General features: G+C 47.3%; 1 protein-coding gene across 4 annotated transcripts in view; it reads left to right on the forward strand.

Annotated features, from left to right (window-relative positions):
* LOC115100073 (acyl-CoA-binding domain-containing protein 6-like) overlaps positions 1 to 24,700 on the forward strand; it is a 304,213-nt gene that overhangs the window by 75,435 nt on the left and 204,078 nt on the right. The gene's annotated exons all lie outside the window — the stretch shown is intronic.

The following is a 24,700-nucleotide window of genomic DNA, read 5'->3' on the forward strand; positions in this document are numbered from 1 at the left end:
CCATGGCCATTTTGGTGGAAGCTAAAATAGAATCAGGGGAAATTATCGAGGACCGAGCAGAGTGGACTTTGGAAGTGTTTGCAATAAAGTCTTTAAATATGCATTCCTCAGATTCCTCTCGCTCTTTCCAGAGGTGCATAGCCCAGGCATCTGGGAAGAAGCCCTGAATGCAGAACACAGATGATGCAAGTGAATAATGAAAGTGTGTCAGTACTGAAGGTGCTGTCTACCTGGGGAATCCAAATGAATCAACTGATGAAAACTGTAACCAGGATGAAGCTCAGAATGATTCATGAGGTGGAGGCATTGGTGCTCATGATGAATATTGGGTGGAGAGATGCCACCAATACCTGAAAGCTATTGTATGGGTGATGAGTGAATATAGCCAGTCACAAATTTTATATTGTTAAGAGCCCTGGATGTATGGGTTCTTCTGTACCAAACTGGGACACAGTATTGGCAAAATATAAGAAAGCTGTCATTGCATTGGAGGTCAACTATTTGGTGAAGAATATTGTTGAGCATTTGGATTCTACCCACTAGTTGAATGACGTGTATCTTGAAAGTAAGGGAGCAATCAAGAGTGACATGGCACCCAGATATTTCAGGTGTTTTTCAAACCAGATAATTATAGGCTCATAATTGAAAATAAGCTTGTTGGAGGCTGCATTTCAACCTCTGGGTTCAGAGTATGTAGATCAAAGGAAAAAATGCACATACCACTCAGTAGAAAGCTTCAAAAAAGAATGTTCAATATTTATTAGATGACAACAAAAAAATCTGTGCAAACAATAAGAAAATGTACTGTCTTCAGTAGTTATAGCTCAGTTGCTGGGCAGATCAGAAGTGAACTTGAAAGCAGCAAGCAAGGAGAAATAGAGAGGAAGAAATGGGTTCCATGACATCAGATCAACCCCTTGTCCAATCGCAAGCAATAAAAGGCAAATTCTGAAAGCTCTATGCGTGTCAAAGCTGGGAGATATACACAGAAATCAGGCCAGCACGCACAATGCGGATTTTAAAATTGCGCAAGATTGCACATATCTCCTAGTACGTGCAAAAAAAGGGTGGGGAGAGGGCATGGTCTGGGTGGAGCATGGGCGTTCCTAGATTTCTCAATGAAATCTGCGTGTAAGTATTTAAGTTCTCAGGCATGTGCCGGGGTGCCCTACTGCATAACTTTACTTCTGCTATGGATAGCATGAAGTCCTGAAACAAAAATTACCAAAGAAGTTAGTGGGGTTTTAAGAGTTGGGGCTAACAGGGTAAAAGGTAGGCTAGTTAACTAGGAGGGTTAGGAAGTCCTATCCTCTACTTGAGTGAACTGGGAATGAATTGGGGAAACTTGTAATTTCATCTGCACATGTGTCTACTAAAATTCCCCCATTTACATGGTAGAGGTGGCATTTGTGTGCACATACATGCATCCATATAAAATTGTGTGCACATGTATGCGCATACAGCCTATTTTATACTGTGGGGCAGATTTTCAAAGGGTTACGCTTGTAACCCCCAAAAAGCTGCCCCTGCGCGTGCCAAGCCTATCTTGCATAGGCTCGGCGGCACGCGCAAGCCCCAGGACACGCGTATGTACTGGGGCTTCGAAAAAGGGGCGTTCCTGGGCAGGGCCGAGGCCTCCAGAACAGCCACCGTGCCGAGGGACCATGCGCCGGCAGCCGGCCTGCGTGTGCAAGTTACGCTTGCCCAGAGGCAGGCGTAAATTCTCAAATAAAGGTAGGGGAGGGGGATTTAGATAGGGCTGGGGGGTGAGTTAGATAGGGCAAGGAAGGGGAAGGTGGGGGGAGGCAGTAGGAAAGTTCCCTCCAAGGCCGCTCCGATTCCTCGGAGGGAATTGAGGCAGGCTGCGCGGCTTGGCGCGCGCAAGTTGCACAATTGTGCACACTTTTCCGCACGCCGACTCTGGATTTTATAACATGAGCGAGGCAGCGTGCACATGTTATAAAATCGGGCGTAGAGTTGTTCGCGCTGGGTTGTGCAAACAAATCTACGCCCGCACGTAGATTGTAAAATCTGCCCCTATGAGCGCAAATACGTGCGTAAATTATAATGTGGCCGTGTCTTTTAGTGTAAGCCGGTATATGCACGGACATGTGCGCCCACGTGACTCTTTCAAAGTTACCATCCCTGTTTTAAGCAAACATTACCTTATTCTACATAACTGTGTATTAGGTCAAACAAATATAAGAACCTTCCCTCCCTTTCTATTCTCTCAGGAGTTCATGTTCCACACAAGCCTATCTGTTGGTGAGATTGAAAGTCTTTGTAATGTTAAGTCTAAGTCTTCAGTTCTAGAAGTAGATATTAATTGAATTAAGGTAACTGGACAGAATCAGCTCAAGATTATGTAAAACTTTATTAGTTACTAATAAACTACTCAGTGCAACTTGTCGATCACCAATTGAAAAACCAGTCCCAGTTTACAAATCATCAATCACAAAGGGACAATTTTTTCTATTCACCGCACTGTTAATGGACGTAAAGTCTAACATTAGACCATCATAATAGGCATCATAGTAAGGTATGATTATACCATTTGATACTCAGCCTTATATTTAATCATCGGTCCAAACACCAAAAATTTTTTTTAGTCTTTTTTATGCGTGGTCAGAACGAGTTATATAACTTTTTGAAATAAACTTAACTGTGTATCGTGATTACGGAACTTCTTCTTATCCTGTGAATCTTAAATCCAACTCGCCAGCTCAGATGCCCGAAATATTAATAGCGATATGTTCAATCATCATATCGCTAAACGTGCCCGACATCGCACAATGTTTCGGACTAGTGTTCAGTCCTTCTTCAAGGGCTAAAATCTACGTCACAAAAAACAAAAAATTAGACACTGCAATCATACGAGAGTTGATGCTATCTATATCTTCTTGTACTCACTATTCAGATAGCATGGCAGCTCACGGCGTTTTTCTTTGCTTTCTTTTCCTGTTGGGTTAAATAACATGATTGAATGGCATTCGTTGTAAGTATGATGTGACGTAGATTTTGACGTCATTTCCGCGGGATCTTTAAAGTTGGGTGGTGTTAGGTTACCGGAAAAGAAAGCAAAGAAAAACGCCGTGAGCTGCCATGCTATCTGAATAGTGAGTACAAGAAGATATAGATAGCATCAACTCTCGTATGATTGCAGTGTCTAATTTTTTGTTTTTTGTGACGTAGATTTTAGCCCTTGAAGAAGGACTGAACACTAGTCCGAAACACTGTGCGATGTCGGGCACGTTTAGCGATATGATGATTGAACATATCGCTATTAATATTTCGGGCATCTGAGCTGGCGAGTTGGATTTAAGATTCACAGGATAAGAAGAAGTTCCGTAATCACGATACACAGTTAAGTTTATTTCAAAAAGTTATATAACTCGTTCTGACCACGCATAAAAAAGACTAAAAAAAATTTTTGGTGTTTGGACCGATGATTAAATATAAGGCTGAGTATCAAATGGTATAATCATACCTTACTATGATGCCTATTATGATGGTCTAATGTTAGACTTTACGTCCATTAACAGTGCGGTGAATAGAAAAACTTTATTAGTTGTCATACTTTATTAGTACGGTAATTAAACAGAGGGAAATCCTAACACAACTCTCTGATATCCTATAAACTATATTACTTCACAGAGAGACAACATACATAATAATATAATTTATTATTTATTTAGAAAACACAAGGTGTTCACCTATCTAAACATTTTAAAATCTAAACTTACACATTCAACCACCATTCACACACCAACATAAAAATTCTGTGTTACACAAACAATTCTAAATTACAGTTAACCAATGCACATCATTATTACAATTTTAAGACAAAGATTTATTTTATATTGCTTGACTTATTTTGTATATCCTATCCATGTCCTGTTCATGTCCTGTCCAACAAAGGATCTCTTTGTTTCGCCTTCCAATCAGGCTTCCTCAGGGACTCGGTCTCAAAAAAGCCGGTTGATTTTCTGTCTTGAGACCTTTTATATTTATATCCTTACTAAACAACCAAAAACAAAAACTTTATCATTTTCTTCAAAAAGTTGATGAATCAACCAATAACATTTATATTAACCCGCAGCTTACCTCTCAGAAAATAGAAATCTCCGCACAATTTTTATTCTACCTTCAATATAAGTCAGGGTTATTTCCAGAATCCCGCAGCTTACCTCTCAGAAAATAGAAATCTCCGCACAATTTTTATTCTACCTTCAATATAAGTCAGGGTTATTTCCAGAATCAACTTTTGATCACTACAATAAAATAGCCAAGACATTATATAAACCTTACCCCAGAAAACTATCCCAAACTTTTACCCCATATCCCAATTTACTCACACAGCTCAATAATGAAAAACGTTACAACCAAGCATCAACACTGGTTCCAAGCCTCTAATAGTATTCCTCCGATAATTCATAAGCCTTAATTCATTATGGAACCTTGCGTGTGCCTCATTGTATCTATTAAAAACCAACAATAAAACATTCTTTATAACATATCCTTTAAATACAAACTTACCATTTACTTTATAACACTCCTAACCACAATCGATTCACCTTCGCCATACTTACATGTGACCTGACGTAACATTCTACGCCAGAAATGAAGTAACGATGTTGAATACCTGAAACTTTATATACTATCCTTCAAACAATCCATTTCTCCACCCCTTCAATTAGTAAAATGCATGCCATTCAATGGCATCATTTAAACCCAATGGTATAACAGTACGCCAATTAAAAATGAAACGTTGTTCCATTCTTCTTAAAGCTCCGGACAAATCCCCACCATACTTTAATGTAACTTTATTAATCACAAAAAATCGGATCTCATCAACAGAATGATTTTTTAGCACCCAATGTTCTACCAAAGGGGCATGTTCTCGACGCGTCCTAATGCGACTGCGATGCTCAATAATTCTTAAACGTATTGGATATAAATATAAATATAAAAGGTCTCAAGACAGAAAATCAACCGGCTTTTTTGAGACCGAGTCCCTGAGGAAGCCTGATTGGAAGGCGAAACAAAGAGATCCTTTGTTGGACAGGACATGAACAGGACATGGATAGGATATACAAAATAAGTCAAGCAATATAAAATAAATCTTTGTCTTAAAATTGTAATAATGATGTGCATTGGTTAACTGTAATTTAGAATTGTTTGTGTAACACAGAATTTTTATGTTGGTGTGTGAATGGTGGTTGAATGTGTAAGTTTAGATTTTAAAATGTTTAGATAGGTGAACACCTTGTGTTTTCTAAATAAATAATAAATTATATTATTATGTATGTTGTCTCTCTGTGAAGTAATATACTTTATTAGTAGTCATAAATTCAATTTCATGAGCATAAATGTATTTTTTGAAAGTAGTTAAAAACAATTACATATTTTTAAAAAAAAAGGGGTGCAAAGACTGATTCCTAAGATATACAAATAATTAATGTTCTACAATGACTGCAGGGCACAGTTGGCTCATTTATCTGTGTTATGTCTCAAATTCAAGAACTCTTCCAGATCTTTCTATGAAAGAATTTGTGAATGTATGTCACTTTTTCCCATAAATCTCAACAATATAAAGCAAAGAGATACCACACATCTTCAAATTAATATACAAAAAGTGATACAAAAAGTAAATTAAAATTCAAACAAGAAATAAGTGAGAATAAGTAAAATAGACTAATGCTTACTATTGAAGAGACTCATAAAATAAAGTACATATTCATATAGATATCAGTCGCACTCTTCCATCTATAAAATCATCAGTCTCACAGCATTTTGTTTATGCACATGGTTTTACTTTTGTGCAAAACAGTTCATATGAAAAATAATATAATCAACAACTCAAAGTCCACAGTTAAGTCCAGTCCAACATGTCTGTCTCTGAGAATTCCTCTCTCATATGTCACTGTATTACTTGTCCAGGCCCACATACCATCAGACCTGTTGCTTTTCAGCTGCTTGTATAACTTAGTCAAACACAAACTTGTAAACTAGATAAGAATGATTTCCATTTTAAGAAGAGTCTGTTTGCTATGTCCTGATCCAAGGACAACTCATACAGTTCCATTAAGTGACAACTGAGTTTTCCTTCCATACCAAGTAAATGGCACTTAGGGATACCTCGTGAATGATAGCCCAGTTCCACATCCTGGCTTCTTCCAGATGCAAAAAGGCGGAATCCCATTTCTCCATGCTTATTCATGTAGTACAAGTACCTGGTTATTGGTCTAACCTAGAGCAATTTTGTTGGTCACCTGATTTCTGATACTGTCTTCATCTCCAAGAAGTTGATGTGGTATCTCTTGTCTTAGAGTGACCAGGAGCCTTGGGTGTGGAGTTCCTATATGTGAACTCCTCAGCTTAAACTGGATGGATCTATGGTCAGGAAAATGTGGTGCTCAGGAGTTTGGAAGGGATGACCCCTGAACAAGTTGGAATGAAAGAGCTATCAAGTTAGAAAATCTTTGAACTATTCTGTGGCCTTGGTACAGTTTCATTACTTCTGAGAGGCTTGAATCTTTAGGATCAACTTGAATTGCCTTATGTATGGTTAGGGCCATGAGGCCTAGCATCATCAACATTATTCAAATGTAAAGCTAAATCCAGGATGACAAATGATAAAAAAAAAAAAAGTATATCAATGATATGTTTTTCAGAAAATGTTAATTTGTCCTCTGCAATTGTTTTCCACATTCTTCTTTGTTGCTGATCTCTTACTACAAATATTTTGCATTGCCTTCTTCTACTAAAAATCGCTACAGATATGCTTCCAGAAATAAAATGTAATTGAAGTGTAATGCAAATGAAGGCTTATCAAGATAACTCAATCAAGTTATTCTTGCTTGTTATAAAGGGATTATTTATAAGCTGTAATATCTTTAATTGAACCTATAACCAAATTATCCAAAGCAGGACAACTACTTCTTAAAAGATGTTTCTCACAGGACAAGCAGGATGGTAGTCCTCACATATGGGTGACATCACAGGATGGAGCCCAATCACGGAAAACTTCTGTCAAAGTTTCCAGAACTTTGACTGGCCCCTACTGGGGCAGCATGGCACTAACCCTGCAGCTAGCAGGGTTCCCTCTTCAGTCTTCTTTTTTCCATGCAGCAATAGCCTCGCGGTTAAGGAGCTCTGCAGAGATTCCTGACAGGAATTTTCCTCACAGAATTACTAAACGTTATTTTGTCCCACAGGGGTCCCTCCTCTTTTTCAAGCCGCGGTACTCCAGTAAGTTTTTAACCGTTTTCCATCGATTACCGTCGAGTTTGGCCCTCACGGCCTACTGGCCGTCTACCGTACTGCGGCTAAATTTTTTTTCCATGGCCATGGTGTCGGAGTTCCGTCGATGCCCAGACTGTAGTCGCACCATGTCCATCACAGACCCCCATAAAGTCTGTGTAATGTGTCTTGGACGAGAGCACGATTTCTTGACCTGCACCAAATGTGCCCTAATGACACCAAAAGGTCGCAAGGCCAGAATGGAGAAGATGGAACTTCTCTTCCGTGCTCAAACCCCAACTCCGTCCATTGCATCAACGTCGTCAGAACTGGTACCATCAACTTCACGCCAGGATCGTCCACTGGCTGGTGACCGTCCAGCATCGATGACATCTCGGCCTTCGACACCCTCTACTCCCTCTCAGGACCGAGGGGATCATAGAGACAAACATCGCCACCAGCATAGAAAGTCTCGGACCATCGAGGGAGCAAAATCATGGACCTCACCATCGTCCAAGCCACCATTGAAGAAACCCCATCCAGAAAAGGCACCAACCTTTTCGGCGACCGGGTCACCGAGGCAACCCTCCCCCGATAGGGCATTGGGAGCTGCGACTTCGCCTTTAACGGTGGTCCCTCCGGCAATGCCTCTGCCTCCTTCTTCTGTTCCAGAGCCGGGGCTGCTTGCTCCAGGTCTCCGAGAAGAACTGGACCGGATGGTTTAGGAGGCCATTGACAAGGCGATGCCACGACTCCAGGTTCCTCCTGCACTGACACTGGTACCGATTGTAGAAGGGATCACCGACCCGATTCCGACAGCGTTGGCACTGCTGCTCTCCAGGTTGGAAACGCTGATAGCTGCTTTTCCACCGATGGACCTTGGATCACCAATGGCACCAGTGCCCTCCCCGCTCACTTTGTCATCAGGAGGAGAAACACCGTTTCGTATCCCTCCTTCGGGGGTTCTGCCTCAGCCATCAATGCCGATACATCCATCGCCACTGATCCAACCATCGGTGCCGATACGTCTGTCGGCACCACCAAGCCATCCATCGATGCCCTCAATGCCTGCGCCGGTGCCTTTGATGCCTTCATCGGTGCCTCCGATTATTCCTTCGATTCCTTCGGAGCCTAGACCAGGACCTTCAGGTATCCCACCATCCTGTCCCCCTCTACATCCTAGAGGGGCAGGTACTGATCCCTATGATACCTGGATTGATGATTCCTCACCAGACACCGATGATTTGCCTTCACCACCTTTACCCACTGAAAGTAGAAAGCGTTCTCTTCCAGAAGACCTTTCCTTTATACATTTTGTGAAGGAAATGTCTGAATTGGTTCCCTTCCAGTTACAGACTGAACAGGATGATAGGCATCAGATGATGGAGTTGCTCCAATTCCTGGATGCTCCCAAGGTAATAACCTCCATCCCTATCCACCAGGTTCTTCTGGATCTCCTGAAGAAGAACTGGGAACATCCTGGCTCCATTGCTCCAGTCCACAGAAAAGCTGACACTACCTATTTGGTGCAGTCAGCTCCGGGCTTTCAGAAACCACAATTGGATCACCAATCTGTAGTGTTAGAATTGGCTCAGAAGAGAGCAAAGAGGTCAAAGCCCCTGGCAAGGAACAGAAGTTTCTAGATGCCATTGGCTGCCGAGTCTACCAAGGCTCAATGCTCATCTCCCGAATTGCCGCTTATCAGCTCTATAATGACCCAATATAACAGGGTCATTTTCAAGCAGATACAAGACTTGACAGACTCCCTGCCTCAGCAGTTTCAAGATCAGCTCCAAACCCTAATAAACAAGGGTTTTGAGGCAGGCAAGCATGAGATCAGATCATCTTATGATATCTTTTATACTGCTACAAGGGTATCTGCAGCTGCTATTTCGACGAGAAGGTGGGCATGGCTCAAATCTTCTGACCTTCGCCCTGAGGTACAAGATAGGTTATCCGACCTGCCCTGTGTAGGAGATAATCTGTTTGGCGAACAGATTCAATGGATGGTGGTGGAACTTAAGGACCATCATGAGACCCTAGGACAGCTCTCTCTGATGCCTTCTGACTCTTCTTCTAAACAGCCCTTCAGAAAGGACTCTAAAAAGTCATTCTTCCGCCCGAAGAAGTCATACCCGCCACCAACCAGATCCCATGCCACGAGACCCTTTCAAAAAGCACAGTCTCGTCAAACATGTAAACAAAAACCGCAAGCAGCTCCTCATCCAGGGCCTGCTTCAGGTTTTTTACTTCCACGTAGAGAGCAGCAGCCAGCTTGCATTGCCACATATACCAGTGGGAGGTCGATTGTGCCACTTCCACAACATATGGCACCCAATCACCTCAGACCAATGGGTACTGGTGATAATTGCTCAGGGTTACCATCTAAACTTTCTCTCCATGCCACCAGACTCCCCACCTCTGCCGACATGGAGAACATCCAATTACTCCATCCATCTGGATCAAGAGGTCTCCCTCCTTCTCCAGTCCAAGGCAATAGAACCAATACCCTACTCTCAGCAAGGCCTAAGATTCTATTCCCGGTACTTTCTAATCCCAAAAAAATCGGGAGGCGTTTGTCCTATTCTGGACCTATGGGCCCTCAACAAGTACCTCCAGCGAGAGAAATTCAAAATGGTAACCTTAGGCTCACTTCTTCCTCTTCTACAAAGAGGAGACTGGCTCTGCTCTCTGGACCTCCAGGACGCATACACTCATATTGCGATAACTCCATCTCATCGCAAATACCTGAGGTTTCTAGTAGGCCCCAAGCACTATCAATACCAAGTGCTTCCATTCGCCTAGCATCTGCACCACAAGTTTTCACAAAATGCCTCGTAGTAGTTGCAGCCTTCCTCAGGACCCACATCTACCCCTATCTAGACGACTGGTTAATCAGGGCTCCCACTCAGCAAGCTGCTCTATTGTCCCTCAATCTAACCTTACATACTCTGATTTCATTAGGATTTCTCGTCAACTATGACAAATCCTACTTAGTCCCATCTCAAACCTTGTCATTCATTGGGGCAGACTTGGACACCTTGCAGGCAAAGGCTTTCCTGCCTCGACAGCGAGCCCTCACTCTTGTGTCTCTTGCATACCAGCTGCAGTCTCAGTACTCCGCGACTGCACACCACTTTCTCATCCTCCTAGGACACATGGTGTCCTCAGTTCAGGTCACACCAATGGCCTGTTTAGCCATGAGAGTCATGCAATGGACTCTACGGTCTCAATGGACTCAAAGTATTCTGCCCCTGTCGACCATTGTCCACTTAACCGACTCGCTCCGTCAGTCTCTAGCCTGGTGGAAAAATCAGATCAATCTCCTCCGGGGCTTGCCCTTTCAGGCTCCAGACTCTCAATTAATTCTCACCACCGATGCTTCCAACCTCGGATGGGGAGCCCATGTGGCCAATCTGCAGACACAAGGCTCTTGGTCTCCAGAGGAAGCCAAACACCAAATAAATTTCCTTGAGCTTTGAGTAATCAGATGTGCTCTCAGGGCATTTCAGGATCGCCTCTCAAATCAAGTTATCCTGATCCAGACGGATAATGAGGTGGCCATGTGGTACATCAACAAACAGGGAGGCACAGACTCCTCCCTTCTGTGTCAGGAAGCTGCACAGATATAGGCGGAAGCTCTCTCCCATTCGATGTACCTCAGAGCCACCTACTTGCCAGGAGTGAACAATGTGTTGGCAGACAAACTGAGTCGCATCTTTCAACCGCACGAGTGGTCTCTCAACCCCTCGGTAGCGAACTCCATTTTCCAACAATAGGGATATCCTCAGATAGACCTCTTTGCGTCTCCTCAAAATCGCAAAATAGAGAACTTCTGCTCTCTCATTCGCAGCAAACACTTTCAGCACAGAGATGCATTCTCTCTCTCATGGGCAACCGGTCTCCTTTACGCATTCCCTCCACTTCCTCTTCTCTCAAAGGCTCTCGTGAAGTTACGTCAGGACAAGGGAACCATGATCCTGATAGCACCTCACTGGCCACGCCAAGTGTGGTTTCCAATACTGCAGGATCTCTCCATTCGCAGGCACATTCCCTTGGGAAAGGACCTGCTTCTGATCACTCAGAATGACGGGTGCCTACGCCACCCCAATCTTCAAACTTTGTCCTTGACGGCATGGATGTTGAAACGTTAATCCTTCAGCCACTTAACCTTTCTGAACCAGTTTCCCGTGCCTTGATTGCTTCACGGAAACCTTCCACAAGAAAAGCTTATTCTTACAAATGGAACAGATTCACGTCATGGTGCTCTTCTCAGTCCCTTGACCCCTTTTCCTGTCCAATCCCGAAGTTTTGGACTATCTCTGGCATTTATCAGAGTCAGGTCTAAAAACTTCTTCCATCAGGATGCATGTCAGTGCGGTAGCCGCCTTTCATAAAGATATCAGGGATGTTCCTATATCAGTACAACCCCTTTTAACATGTTTTCTAAAAGGCTTGCTTCACCTCAAGCCGCCACTGCGTCCTCCGGCCCCTTCTTGGGACCTTAACCTGGTTTTGGGTCGGCTCATGAAACCACCATTCGAGCCTCTTCACTCCTGTGAACTTCGATATCTCACATGGAAAGTAATTTTCCTTTTGGCAATCACTTCAGCTCGCAGAGTTAGTGAATTACAGGCCCTAGTTACCTATCCACCTTACACTAAACTTCTGCAGGACCGGGCAGTACTCTGCACTTACCCTAAATTCTTACCCAAGGTAGTCTCGGATTTTCATCTAAATCAATCCATCATACTACCTACCATTTTTCCCAGGCCTCATTCCAACCCAGGAGAGCAGGCTCTGCATACCCTTGACTATAAATGGGCTCTAGCGTTCTACCTAGACCATACAATTGCCCACAGGAAAAGTACTCAATTGTTCATCTCTTTCCATCCTAACAAATTAGGGCAGCCTGTGGGTAAGCAGACTTTCTCCTCCTGGTTAGCGGACTGCATATCCTTGTGCTATCAGCAAGCGGGCATTCCATTTCAAGACGTGTTAAAGCACACTCTGTGAGGGCCATGGCGACCTCAGTAGCACACCTACGATCGGTGGTGCTTTCTGACATTTGAAGGGCTGCCACCTGGGGTTCTCTCCACACCTTTGCAGCCCACTATTGCTTGGACAAAGCCGGAAGACAAGATTCCATCTTCGGCAGTCTGTCCTTTGTAACCTGTTTATAATGTGACGAACCAACACTCTTCCACCTGCCCATTAGGGTTCGGGATGCCCTTGACCAAATTATATTCTAGTCCTAGTGCTTTGAGCACCTGGATACATTTGGTGCATTTCTCGGACATCCTCAGCTCGGCACTCACCCATATGTGAGGACTACCATCCTGCTTGTCCTGTGAGAAAGCAAATGTTGCTTACCTGTAACAGGTGTTCTCATAGGACAGCAGGATGTTAGTCCTCACGATACCCGCCCGCCGCCCCGCGGAATTGGGTTCGTTACGTTTCTTATTTTATTTTTCGGCACTGCCTGTAGCTTTCAAATAAGACTGAAGGGGGACCCCTGCTGGCTGCAGGGTTAGTGCCATGCTGGGCATGCCCAGTAGGGGCCAGTCAAAGCTCTGGAAACTTTGACAGAAGTTTTCCGTGATTGGGCTCTATCCTGTGATGTCACCCATATGTGAGGACTACCATCCTGCTGTCCTGTGAGAACACCTGTTACAGGTAAGCAACATTTGCTGTTCCTAGAATGGGGCAGAAAAGTAGAACTCGTTCTTTAAAAGTGATTAGCAGTCTTGAAAAAGATCCATTTTAAGCATGCAAGATGTATGTGACCATTTTTAAAGCTGGCTTTTTATGGGGCCTGGCAGTTTTCTTCCTGCTCCTTTAGGTTTCTACATCAATTGAACCCTGTAGTTCTGGCCCTAAATCGGGCCACTAAGTGATGCTATTTCATGATGGCTGGCACTCTTTCCCTGTGGGGGCTATGAATGCTACCTCCGTGGCATCCCCAGCCTTAACTGACCTATGGGAGTGAAAAAACTGGAAATCAAATCCAGATTCTCTGCATGGTAGTGCACAGTCCTGCCACTGAGCCCTCAGGCTAGCCCATTAAAATTGGCTTTTAAGTACAACAAAAGAAGGAATGTGCAGAGCCAGATTAAAAGTTTATCAGCAATCAAATAAAGATGTTGAAAATGCACACATGGAAATGAAAGAGGCTGAGCAATGATTACTATTGTAGGGACAATTCTCTCTGAACCAAAGCAAAGTGCAAGAAGCACTAAGGATTGTTGATGAAAGGTTGAGTTTTAAATTATTAGTAATGACCAATGACCCTCCGTTGTGTCAGTTTTAATGGTCCATGCAGTGGCGTACCAAGGGTCTCCAGCGCCTGGGGGGGCCAAGGCATTTGTGGTCTCTCCAGCGCCACCTCCCAATCCTTTTTGTACTGATGCTTAAGGCCACAGAAAATCAGTGGCGTCTCTAGACAGAAGAATTTGGGGGGGGGGGAGCCAAAACAACATTTCCTCAACACACCCACCTCTATAGCATGGCCCCCTGGTTTAAAACTTGCTATAGAAAAAGTCTCAATAAGAAAGTCCCAAGGGTCTTCTGCTTAATTTTATAAAGCTGACTAGTTTCACACGTCTAGTAAAACTATTAAAATTATTTGATAGCTTCATTCAACTAATTCTATATGGCTATGAGAGAATGTATGTAGGAAGGAACAGAATGTCAATATAACTCCTGCACCTCCAGTTCTGTAATTCTGTGCACCCACAGAAACTCCCCAATAGATAATTTTAGAGCTGAGAGAGCTGGATCCTAGAGTATGGGCAGAAATGAATATGTACACCTCTCCTTTGTGATTTCTTATAACTTAGATGTTGGTAGTAATGCTCTTGTATAACTTCTTGGATCTCCTCTTTACATTCCTTAATAATTTTATTTAATGATTGCAGGAGTTTGATGTGAAATCCTTTTGGTATATTGTGTAAAGTTACATGTTTTCTTCTGAAATCAAGGATGGATATATACTTATGATGAAAAAAAAAAATCCTGAAACTCTTGTTTAATTATTGGAAAACTTAATAAATATTAAATTAAAAAAAAAGAAACTCCCCAATCAATGGAGCTTGGATGTTTCCCTTACAGCTCATTATACAAAAAAAATTTTCAAATTCTGGTGTTACCTCACAATAACAGCAGCATAAAAACCTTCCACTGCCAGACACATTGTGAACTAACATAAAACCCCACAAAAAAGACACCCAAAATCTATACAGCAAACCTATCGTAACGTGAAGTGTAACATCAAGGATGCAAAGAACAATAACCATACCTGTGAAAAAGCACAGGTAAATATTACACTGGGTCCTAGAATGGCAATACACCACCTACTGAAGAAACAAACTAACCCGATTGCTATAGATCCCTACACAGACATTGCACGCTAGCAGAATCTCTCACCATGGTCACACACACAGAGCAGAGACAGACCCTCACTAAATACAGAATAAAGGATCACAAATTAGACAAAAACTGAAATGGAAACCCCAAGAAGTCAGACTCTATGAGTAGCAATGGAAAAACAGAACCACCATTCTGACGGACCGACAAGCGCCTGCGGGGAGGGACCCCTTAACATGGCGCTTGCCGGCCGGTCGATCCACCTCTTCCTCCCCCCACCCCTGTTCCCTGCCCCGGGATCGGCTTACCATGCACATCCCGGGGCCCAGCGTCCAGGCGGCGGTGGGAGAGGTTGCCGCGGCGGCGAGAGCGCGTGGTGAGGTCCGGGGCAGGCATCAGGGCGTGATGACGTCGCCGCGCAGGCGCGCGGTGACGTCATCACAACAACGCACAGCGAAGCGCAAATCTCGGCCCGAGGTCTCGCGAGACCTCGGGCCTTAAATACCAGGCGAGCGCTGGGCCAGGCCTTTTCGGCTGGCCAGCACTCGCGTTTTTGTTTAGCGGCACGAAAGCGGCACAAAAAACGGCGGCGAGGCCTGCACGAGTGCGGCGGCGGCGGCGGCGGCAGCGATCGAAAGGGCAGCAACAAACCCGTGTGGCTGGCCGACACTCGCGAGGAGTCAGGCCAGCGCGGATTCAATAAAATTAAAAAAAAAAAAAAAAAAAGGGAGAGCGGAGAGCTCGCGTTGCTGCCCGAGCACCCGGCGGCCACGCGGTAGCCCAGCTGAGAGGCAGAGGGACCAAACGAACGGACGTTGCCCAAGAGCCTGCAGTGCAAGGTCTGGATTGAAGCGGCATCAGTGCACCCGAGGACCTCCGGGCAGTGGAGAACCCCCCCCCCCCCACACCCCCTGCCGAGACAACGCAGCGGGTACAGCAGCTGGGGGACCTCCGCAGCTGAACAGTGAGTAATTGTTTACCTTTTGCCGAGGTCTGCAAACAGGGGGGATTAGACTTTTGGAGCCGGGGGCGTCTTTTAAAGCGGAGGCGATTTTAAAGGCCGAGAGAGAGACGTGCAAGGCTGAGAGAGACCGTTTAAGCCGCGTGAGACTTTTAAGCGGAGAGAGGCTTTAAAGCCGGGAGAGACTCGCAAAGAGAGGGATTAAAGCGTGGGGCGCCCCTTTTTCAAGCGGACCGGAACTTTAAGATTGGGAGGAAACGCGGCAGAGAGGCAAGACCTTGGCAATCAGGACTTTGGGCCAGGCGGGACTTTGGCAAGTGAGACGGTTGCAAGTGAGACTGTTGCAGGCGAAACTGTTGCATGCGAGGCCGTTGCAAGTGAGGTTTTCGCAGGCGAGGGTTCCGAATTGCGGCGAAGCAGGGATGGCAGGAAGAGGAAGAAACGCGGGCCCTTCCACCAGCCAAAGGGGTCGGATTCGACAGCGGAAGGCGCCCGAACCACGGACGGGGACCAAGACGAGACCAGATCCTACGGGCGAGGCAGGAGGGCGTCGCGGAAAACGCCTTAGGACAGCCACGCCCAAGGCCCGAGAGTGGGAACAGACGCAAGCGGAGAAAGGAAACAAGAGGCAGACCGGAGCAGCTGCAAAGGGACCGGCACCGACAGCCGAAGGCAGCACGGCGCCTGGAGAGGCTGCAGGCGTGAGCGGGGCGCAGCCAGAGGCCAGCCGATACAGCGCACCACCATGGGGCTGGCCCTCATGGCCTTCGATGGGGCCGGTTGGAGCAGAGGCGGCAGCATCGGCACAGCGGACGCAGGAGGGCGGCCCTTGCAGCTACAACGCATGGCAAGCACAGATGTTCCCGCCATGGTGGCAGGTCCCACCGCCATGGTACAATGCACCGGCAACCAGCGCGGGCGCGCAGACATCCGTTGGCGGAGCGAGGGGAGAGACGGCGAAAGACCCAGCGGCGGGGTGTAACGCAGGCGTTACCACAGTGCAAGAGGCAACTCGGGGCGAGGCCGCTGACGCCCACGAACAGACCGGGACGGCACTCAGCGACGCAGAGGCAGCACAAGAGGCGTGTGACGAGGCGACCGGACCCAAGGAAGGAAGGACGGCATCGGCCGGCAACACAAAAGGCAAGAGGGCCAAAAGAAAGAGACACGAAAGTGGCTCATCGGGGCGATCCTCAGGGGAGGAGTCGGAGGAGAGCGAGGTGTCAGGGGGCTCGGCGGCCTCCCCCGCTCGTGACTTGGGGGCCTACAAGGCGACCTCAACAGCTATGCCGAACATGGATGAGCTGTGGGAGAGCGTGCCAAAGGCATTACGGGGAAAAATCCGTAAGCGTGAATACATCGATATATTCACGATATTGGAGGGCCGGAAGGGGGCGGCAGAGAAAAGGAAAGGAAGGAAGAAGGAGGAGCAGAAAGGGGATGAGGTGAAGGTAGCTAGAAATATCACTAACTGGACACGGGCATTCCTGAGGATGGTTAGTGTAATCGGGAGGGAGGACCCTTCGCAATACGCCCCCATGCTGAGTTATGCGGACTCAATTTTGGAAGCATACAAGGAGTATCAAGGGTGGTGTTGGCTGAATTACGATGAGAAGTTCAGGGATAGGATGGAGGACAATAAGAACTTGTCATGGGCGGCGCAGGATGTGGGATTGTGGCTACGTCAGATGACTAGCAAGGTTATGGAGTCGGGGGCGGTACGCAAACCGTCGAGGCCATCCGGCGGACAGGCCGGCACGGGTAGTTCTCATTGGGGGGACAGCGGTAACAGTAAGGTGTGCTGGCGCTTTAACAAGGCGGGGTGCACCTTCCAGGATTGTCGGTTCAAACACATTTGCGCCGTATGTGCAGCACCACACTCGGCAGCAAGATGCCCAAAGAAGGGGCAGGGGTTTTCAGCCGGGAGTAATGGTAAAGGGAAGCGGTAGAATAGAGGGTAAGGCGCCGTCCCCGGTGCGGCTATCCGCCATGGGGGAATGGCTGGAGAAATACCCGAAGCGAAGGGAGGCTCAGCAGTTGTGGGAAGGTTTTGCATATGGTTTCAGGATTCCATTTCAGGGTAGGATCACGGGCACGGGTTACACGAATTCAGCGTCAGCAGTTAGACAAGCAGACATAGTACAAAGTAAGGTAGAGAAGGAAATAGAGTTAGGGAGGATGGCGGGTCCCTTTGCGGACCCGCCATTTACTAACATGATGTTGTCACCCTTGGCGGTAGTACCAAAAAAGGAACAGGGCGAGTTCAGGCTTATCCAGAACCTGTCGTACCCGCCTGGGCGTTCCGTAAACGATGGTTTGCCAGAGGAGGCGTGCACAGTGCAATACGCCTCCTTCGACCAGGCCGTAGCGTTGGTACGGCGCTGCGGCGCGGGCGCATTGATGGCAAAAGCAGACATTAAGTCGGCATTCAGACTGCTCCCGGTACACCCCGATAACTTTCCCATCCTAGGTTTTCATTTCCAGGGGTCATATTACTTCGATAAGTGCATGCCGATGGGGTGCTCAGTTTCTTGTGCATACTTTGAAATGTTTAGTACGTTTTTGCATTGGGTGTTGCAGCAGAAGGCAGGGAATGTCAATGTGGCGCACTACCTTGACGATTTCTTATTTGTGGGGCCGGCTCAAGCAGACACTTGTGCTAAAACCTTGTCTGCATTCCAAGATATGGCCCACGAATTCGGGGTCCCGTTAGCCGGGGAAAAAACGGAGGGACCGGTGACCACATTATCATTCTTGGGGATCGAGCTGGACACACAGGCCATGACGTCGCGGCTTCCGCTAGACAAGTTGCACAAGTTACGGACCATGCTCCGGGGGGCGGGGGCATCCAGTAAACTTACGTTGGGGGCCATTCAATCCATAATCGGGAGTTTAAATTTCGCCTGCCGAGTGATCCCGATGGGGAGGGCATTCCTGAGGCGTTTGGCCGACGTAACAAAGGGAGTTAAAAACCCGCGGCACCACATCAGGATCACACGACCAATAAAGAAGGATATGGCGGTGTGGCTAGAATTCCTGGATAACTTTAACGGGGTATCAATATGGCAGGACGAGGCGGTGTCGAATCACGATCTAGACATATACACTGATGCATCGGGAGGATGGGGTTTTGGGGCTTACTGCCAGGGTGCATGGTGCGCCGCACCATGGCCGCCCGAATGGATACAGAGCGGATTGGTAAGGAACATCACATTCCTGGAGCTCTTCCCGATCCTCGTGGCTATCACGGTCTGGGCTCAGAAATTGGGTAACAAAAAGATAATATTCTGGTCGGACAATTTGGCAGTCGTGACAGTTATTAACAGGCAAGCGGCACGCTGCTCCAAGGTGGCAGAACTACTGAGGGAGGTGGTACTACAAGGTCTGCGAATGAACACGACAATCCGGGCCAAGCACGTGCCTGGGGTTCACAATCAGGTGGCCGATGCGCTATCCCGAGCTAAGTGGGATCTCTTTCATCGACAGGTGCCAGAGGCAGACGCCGAAGGAGCCCCCATACCGAGCCGGTTATGGCTGATTGGAATGTAACCGAATGGGGACTGCTGAAGGCATCCGTTGCTCCAGCGACATGGAAGGCCTACTGTAAAGGGTTCGCCAGAGTACAGGCATTCTTGAAGGGGCAGGGTTGGAAAGGGGGCAGGATAGAGGGCCGGCACCTGCAGCGATTCGTGGCTTGGGCGAAGGACGAGGGTTTATCCAGGGGGGCGACGGTCAACCAGCTGGCGGGTTTCGCCTTCTTCACGAAGGCACAAGGCTGGGGGGACCCCCTCGATGACTTCATGGTCAAAAAGATGCTGGCAGGATGGGCCAGGACAGTTGTATGGGAGGGAGATAGGCGGCGGCCAATAACGCACGAGATATTAGTGCGCTTATGGCACGCGGCCGCGCAGGTATGTGCCGACGGGTTCGAGGTGATATTGTTTAGGGCCGCCTTTTGTACGGCATTCTTCGCGGCCTTAAGGGTTAGCGAATTGGTGGCTGCGTCCAAACAGGACACAGGACACGACGGCATATTATTGCACAATGTAGTAGTCGAGGGACAGGTAATCAGGCTAAGGGTACACAAATCAAAAACCGATCAGAGGGCAAAGGGGGTGGAGGTAAGGCTGTCCCAGGTGACGTCACAGGTAACATGCCCTGTGAAGAACGTGTTAAATTTTCTGCGGATCAGACCGGAGGGGGGTCGCCATTTATTAATTCACGGGGACGGGGTACCACTCACTAAATTTCAATTTGCGGCAGTACTACGTAAGGGATTGGCCTCCATCGGGCTAAACCCGGGTGAATACGGTACCCACTCGTTCCGAATCGGGGCGGCGACAAGCGCAGCCCAGGCGGGTTTACCCATGGAGGTCATACAAAAAATCGGGAGGTGGCGGTCGGCGGCGGCCAACAGATACGTTAGGCCGGGGGCTGTACACTGGGGTCACTAATCATACAATTCCTCTTGCCCGCAGGTCGCGGCCTACGGAGGAAGATAGTGTGGGTTATGGGACACTCCTTCGTGCATTGGGCGGCCAAGAGGGCCCGGGAACGAACGTACGGAGCACACCTGGGGATGGCACCAAGGGGAATCCTCCTGACATGGATGGGAATCCGTGGGATGAGATGGGAACAACTGATCCCGGAGGTGCGGAGCGGCCTGCGTACCCGCCAGAAGCCAGACGCCATAGTCATACACCTAGGGGGTAATGACTTGGGGGGGACGACGGCTAAACAGCTCATAGACAGCATAAAAAGGGATCTGCAGGAGATGCGGGAGCTGACACAGGATACAATCATAATATGGTCCGAAATCATACCCAGGCTTAAATGGCAGGGTGACAGATTATGGGCCAGAGGGAGGAAAAAGGTGAACAAGCAGATTGAGGTATGGGCTAAAACAATGGCGATAGTTACCATACGGCACGAGTGGGCCGACGAGCCATGCTTGGGCCTGTATAGGAAGGACCTGATTCACTTATCGGACGTGGGGTACGATATATTTAACAACGCAATACAGGAGGCAATCGAGAGGGCACTGACCTAGTTGGGGCCGCAGTGGGGGTGTTTGGGGGGTCCGGGACAAGTGTATCACTGTCCCGGCCTGGTGGCGGGGGTACCCGAGTTAGGGGCCAGGAGGGGCCTGGGGGACACGGTGGATAAACCGGGTCCGAGAGGAAAAGGAAGTGCGCAGAGGTGGGCGTGGGCTGCCCGGGGGTGGCCCCCTGGCTTGGACATGGCGGGGGGCCGGGAAGATCGTGTGGCGGACTGGCTAAAATGGCGGACGCCGGTACGAAGCCCGGTTCAGATATATATGTTAGACGCACTAATACTCGGGTACCGAAATGTTTGGTTTATATTAATTATTAATAAAAGCTGCGGCCTGTTTTCACCAACAAAGGTGTACGTGTGGTATATGTGTGGTTAATTTGATGGATATCGGATAGGGGAGGGGGAAGGGGGGACACCGGGAGTGCAAGCTGCCAATGTTATGACGGACCGACAAGCGCCTGCGGGGAGGGACCCCTTAACATGGCGCTTGCCGGCCGGTCGATCCACCTCTTCCTCCCCCCACCCCTGTTCCCTGCCCCGGGATCGGCTTACCATGCACATCCCGGGGCCCAGCGTCCAGGCGGCGGTGGGAGAGGTTGCCGCGGCGGCGAGAGCGCGTGGTGAGGTCCGGGGCAGGCATCAGGGCGTGATGACGTCGCCGCGCAGGCGCGCGGTGACGTCATCACAACAACGCACAGCGAAGCGCAAATCTCGGCCCGAGGTCTCGCGAGACCTCGGGCCTTAAATACCAGGCGAGCGCTGGGCCAGGCCTTTTCGGCTGGCCAGCACTCGCGTTTCCACCCACCCACCCAACAGGGGCACGATAGTACCAGATAGTCAGGAAACAATGTTAGCAAGGAATGTTATAGTTTACAATTTGTCGCAGCAAGCGGGGTGGCGGGGGTACCCGAGTTAGGGGCCAGGAGGGGCCTGGGGGACACGGTGGATAAACCGGGTCCGAGAGGAAAAGGAAGTGCGCAGAGGTGGGCGTGGGCTGCCCGGGGGTGGCCCCTGGCTTGGACATGGCGGGGGGCCGGGAAGATCGTGTGGCGGACTGGCTAAAATGGCGGACGCCGGTACGAAGCCCGGTTCAGATATATATGTTAGACGCACTAATACTCGGGTACCGAAATGTTTGGTTTATATTAATTATTAATAAAAGCTGCGGCCTGTTTTCACCAACAAAGGTGTACGTGTGGTATATGTGTGGTTAATTTGATGGATATCGGATAGGGGAGGGGGAAGGGGGGACACCGGGAGTGCAAGCTGCCAATGTTATTCATAAAACAAATTAAATCAAGAAACATAAAGCATCAATTAAAATAGTAAAACAATACCAATAAAATAATATTTTAAAACTACTGATAAACAGAATAATTTCTATTAATTACAGTCAGACTTTTTAAAAAAATTTCCCAAGCACCAATAAAATATTTCAAAAAAGCACATATATCAAATAACAACCAATAATTAAAACTGTGTCCATATTCTCTCTCTCAATACACTGTCACATACACACTTATACTTGCTCTTATACCCACCATAACCTCTCTCTCTCACAGACACTGACACACTCTCAGACTCCAAGACCCTCTTCCCCCAGCCCCACACACAAGCTCTTACTCCCCGGATTCTCTCATACACACACGCTGTCACTCTCACTGGCTCCCTCACATACACACACAGACACACGCAAGCTCCCAGTCATTCTGACACCCACACACACACACAGATGTCAGGCAGGCTCACACAAACACACACACACTGACCCCCAAGGCAGGCTCCCATTCATTCTCATGCTGCTCCCTCCCCTCCGCCCAGGCATGCACAAATTCATTCTCTCACACACACACAGGCTTTCAGGCAGGCACCAATTCATTCTCTTCATTCTCATACACATATACACACACATACAGGCAGGCACCTATTCTCACACAGACAGACCCCAGGAAGACACCCATTCATTCTCATACTACAGAGATACACCCTCAGGCAGGCACCCCATGCATTCACACACGTACACCTCCAGGCAGACTCCCATTCATACACGTGCACACACTGAAGGCAGACCTCTCTCTTTCTTTTGCTCATTCCTCTGCTATCACAGTCATTGCTGCTGCATGGCTTTATTGGGGAGGCGCCGATTGTTGCTACTGGCAGTGAAGCCCGTTCTAATGCCTCATCTGTGCAGGCCCCATGGTATTAAGCATTTGCGGGCTTCCAGTTCCTCCATGCTGATCTCGTACATTGCGAGATCGGCATAGCAAAAGTGCTACTCTTGCATATTCCCAAAGATAACATATGCCAATCATTAAAATTAATTCTTTTTTTTTTTACCTTTGCTGTCTGATGTTAGTTTTCTTAATCGGTTGGTCACAGGTTTTTTTTTCCACTTTCCCCTTCTTGTTTTTTTTTTTTCCCAATTCCTTGTACAGGGTCTTTTTTTCGATTTCTTTTCTCTCTGTCTTCTTCCCTCAAACCCACAGTCGGGTTCTCATTCTCACATGCTGTCTCTCTCACACATACACACACAGGCTATCACACTCACATACTGTCTCACGCATCCACAGCTCTCACTCTCATGCTTTCTCTCATTCATACATACATACATGCATACACACTGTCTCTTTCTTGCACATGCTATCTCACTCTTTCATACACTGGCTCTTTCACTCCCACATGCTGTCTTGCTCAAGCACAGGCTCTCACTGTCTCACACAAACAGAGGTTCTCACATGCTGTTTCTCCAAATATTCAGGTCCTCATTCACACGTTGTCTCTCATCTCTCTCTCTCTCTCTCTCTCTCTCTCTCTCTCTCTCTCACACACACATACTCTCTACAAGCCCACAGCCTCTCTCTCACCTCTGGGCTTCCTCTTCACAGGTCGCTGCAGGATGGGCTCTGTGGTGGCCCTGATCTTCTTGGGCTGCCCACAACATGGGATTCACGGCAGCCCATAAACGTTGATTCTCTTCTGCATGCGGCCTTTCTACCCGCGCAGCTCTAGCAACGTTTTTCTTCCGGGGCTGCACAGGCAGGAAGGAGGAAGAGCACCTGCAGGTTTGGACATGACTTCTTTCTTTGGGCCATGGTGGGATGAGCTCCATCACAGCCCCGCCAATGTTTCTGCTGTGTGCATCCGGCACACAGCACAGCAGTAGTTCCCTGCTCAGTCAATGGTGGGATGAGGTCCACTGGCGGCCGCATGGGCCTCCATCTCAGCCATCAGATCCCTCTTATTTCCCTGCGCCTGGAGGCATTAGCCCCCCATCCCCCCTCCCCCCTTGGTACACCACTGGGTCCATGATACCTTTTATCAAAGTTATCATGGCATTAGCCAGGTCAAACTCTTAGAGCATCCCGGGGGGGGGGGGGGGGGGGGTTGGAATTCTCATATGGATGGAAATCTAGATCTAGTAGGTGCACTAAATGTGCGTTTACAGTAGCAGGCCCTCTGGCATGAAATAAAGTACCAGTATTGGTTAGAAATAAACTGAGTAATATTATATTTTGTAAACTACTTAAGGCCCATTTGTTTTCTTCCTGGATTTCGGAGGAGGGGGGCCAGTTAATTTGATTTAGGGTTGGCTTTTGATGCTGTGGAGACTTGGGATTATGATTTTTGGAGAAGTGTGGTCTTTGGTGGTTGCAGTGGCAGTTGGTAGTTTGTATATGTAATGCTATATTGTTGGTAATTGGGTTTATGTTGTATTTTATTATATATGTTAATTCTGTAAATTGCTTTTATTGTAACTGTTACTGTTATATGGTAAATAATTTTTGAAATAAATATTCTGCTCTGTGCTCAGAACTGAGAAATGCACACATTGCAGAATCTGCCGTTTTTGTAAAACTGCTCTGATGCTGTTGTCAGCATGTCTGTGTTCTAATGCCTTCTACAAAAATGAATGCTTAGAAACAGCATTCTGATTGTTTTATTCTTTTTACAAATTCATGTTGGTATGTGCTCATTATATAAATCTGAATTTATGATTTTTCAAAAAAAGGAGCAATAGCCAGTGGTAAACTTGTTACTGGAACTCATCTATATGCAATGACTAAACTTATAGAAGGT

This window comes from Rhinatrema bivittatum, chromosome 1 (genome assembly GCF_901001135.1).
Source record: "Rhinatrema bivittatum chromosome 1, aRhiBiv1.1, whole genome shotgun sequence".
Lineage (NCBI taxonomy): Eukaryota > Metazoa > Chordata > Amphibia > Gymnophiona > Rhinatrematidae > Rhinatrema > Rhinatrema bivittatum.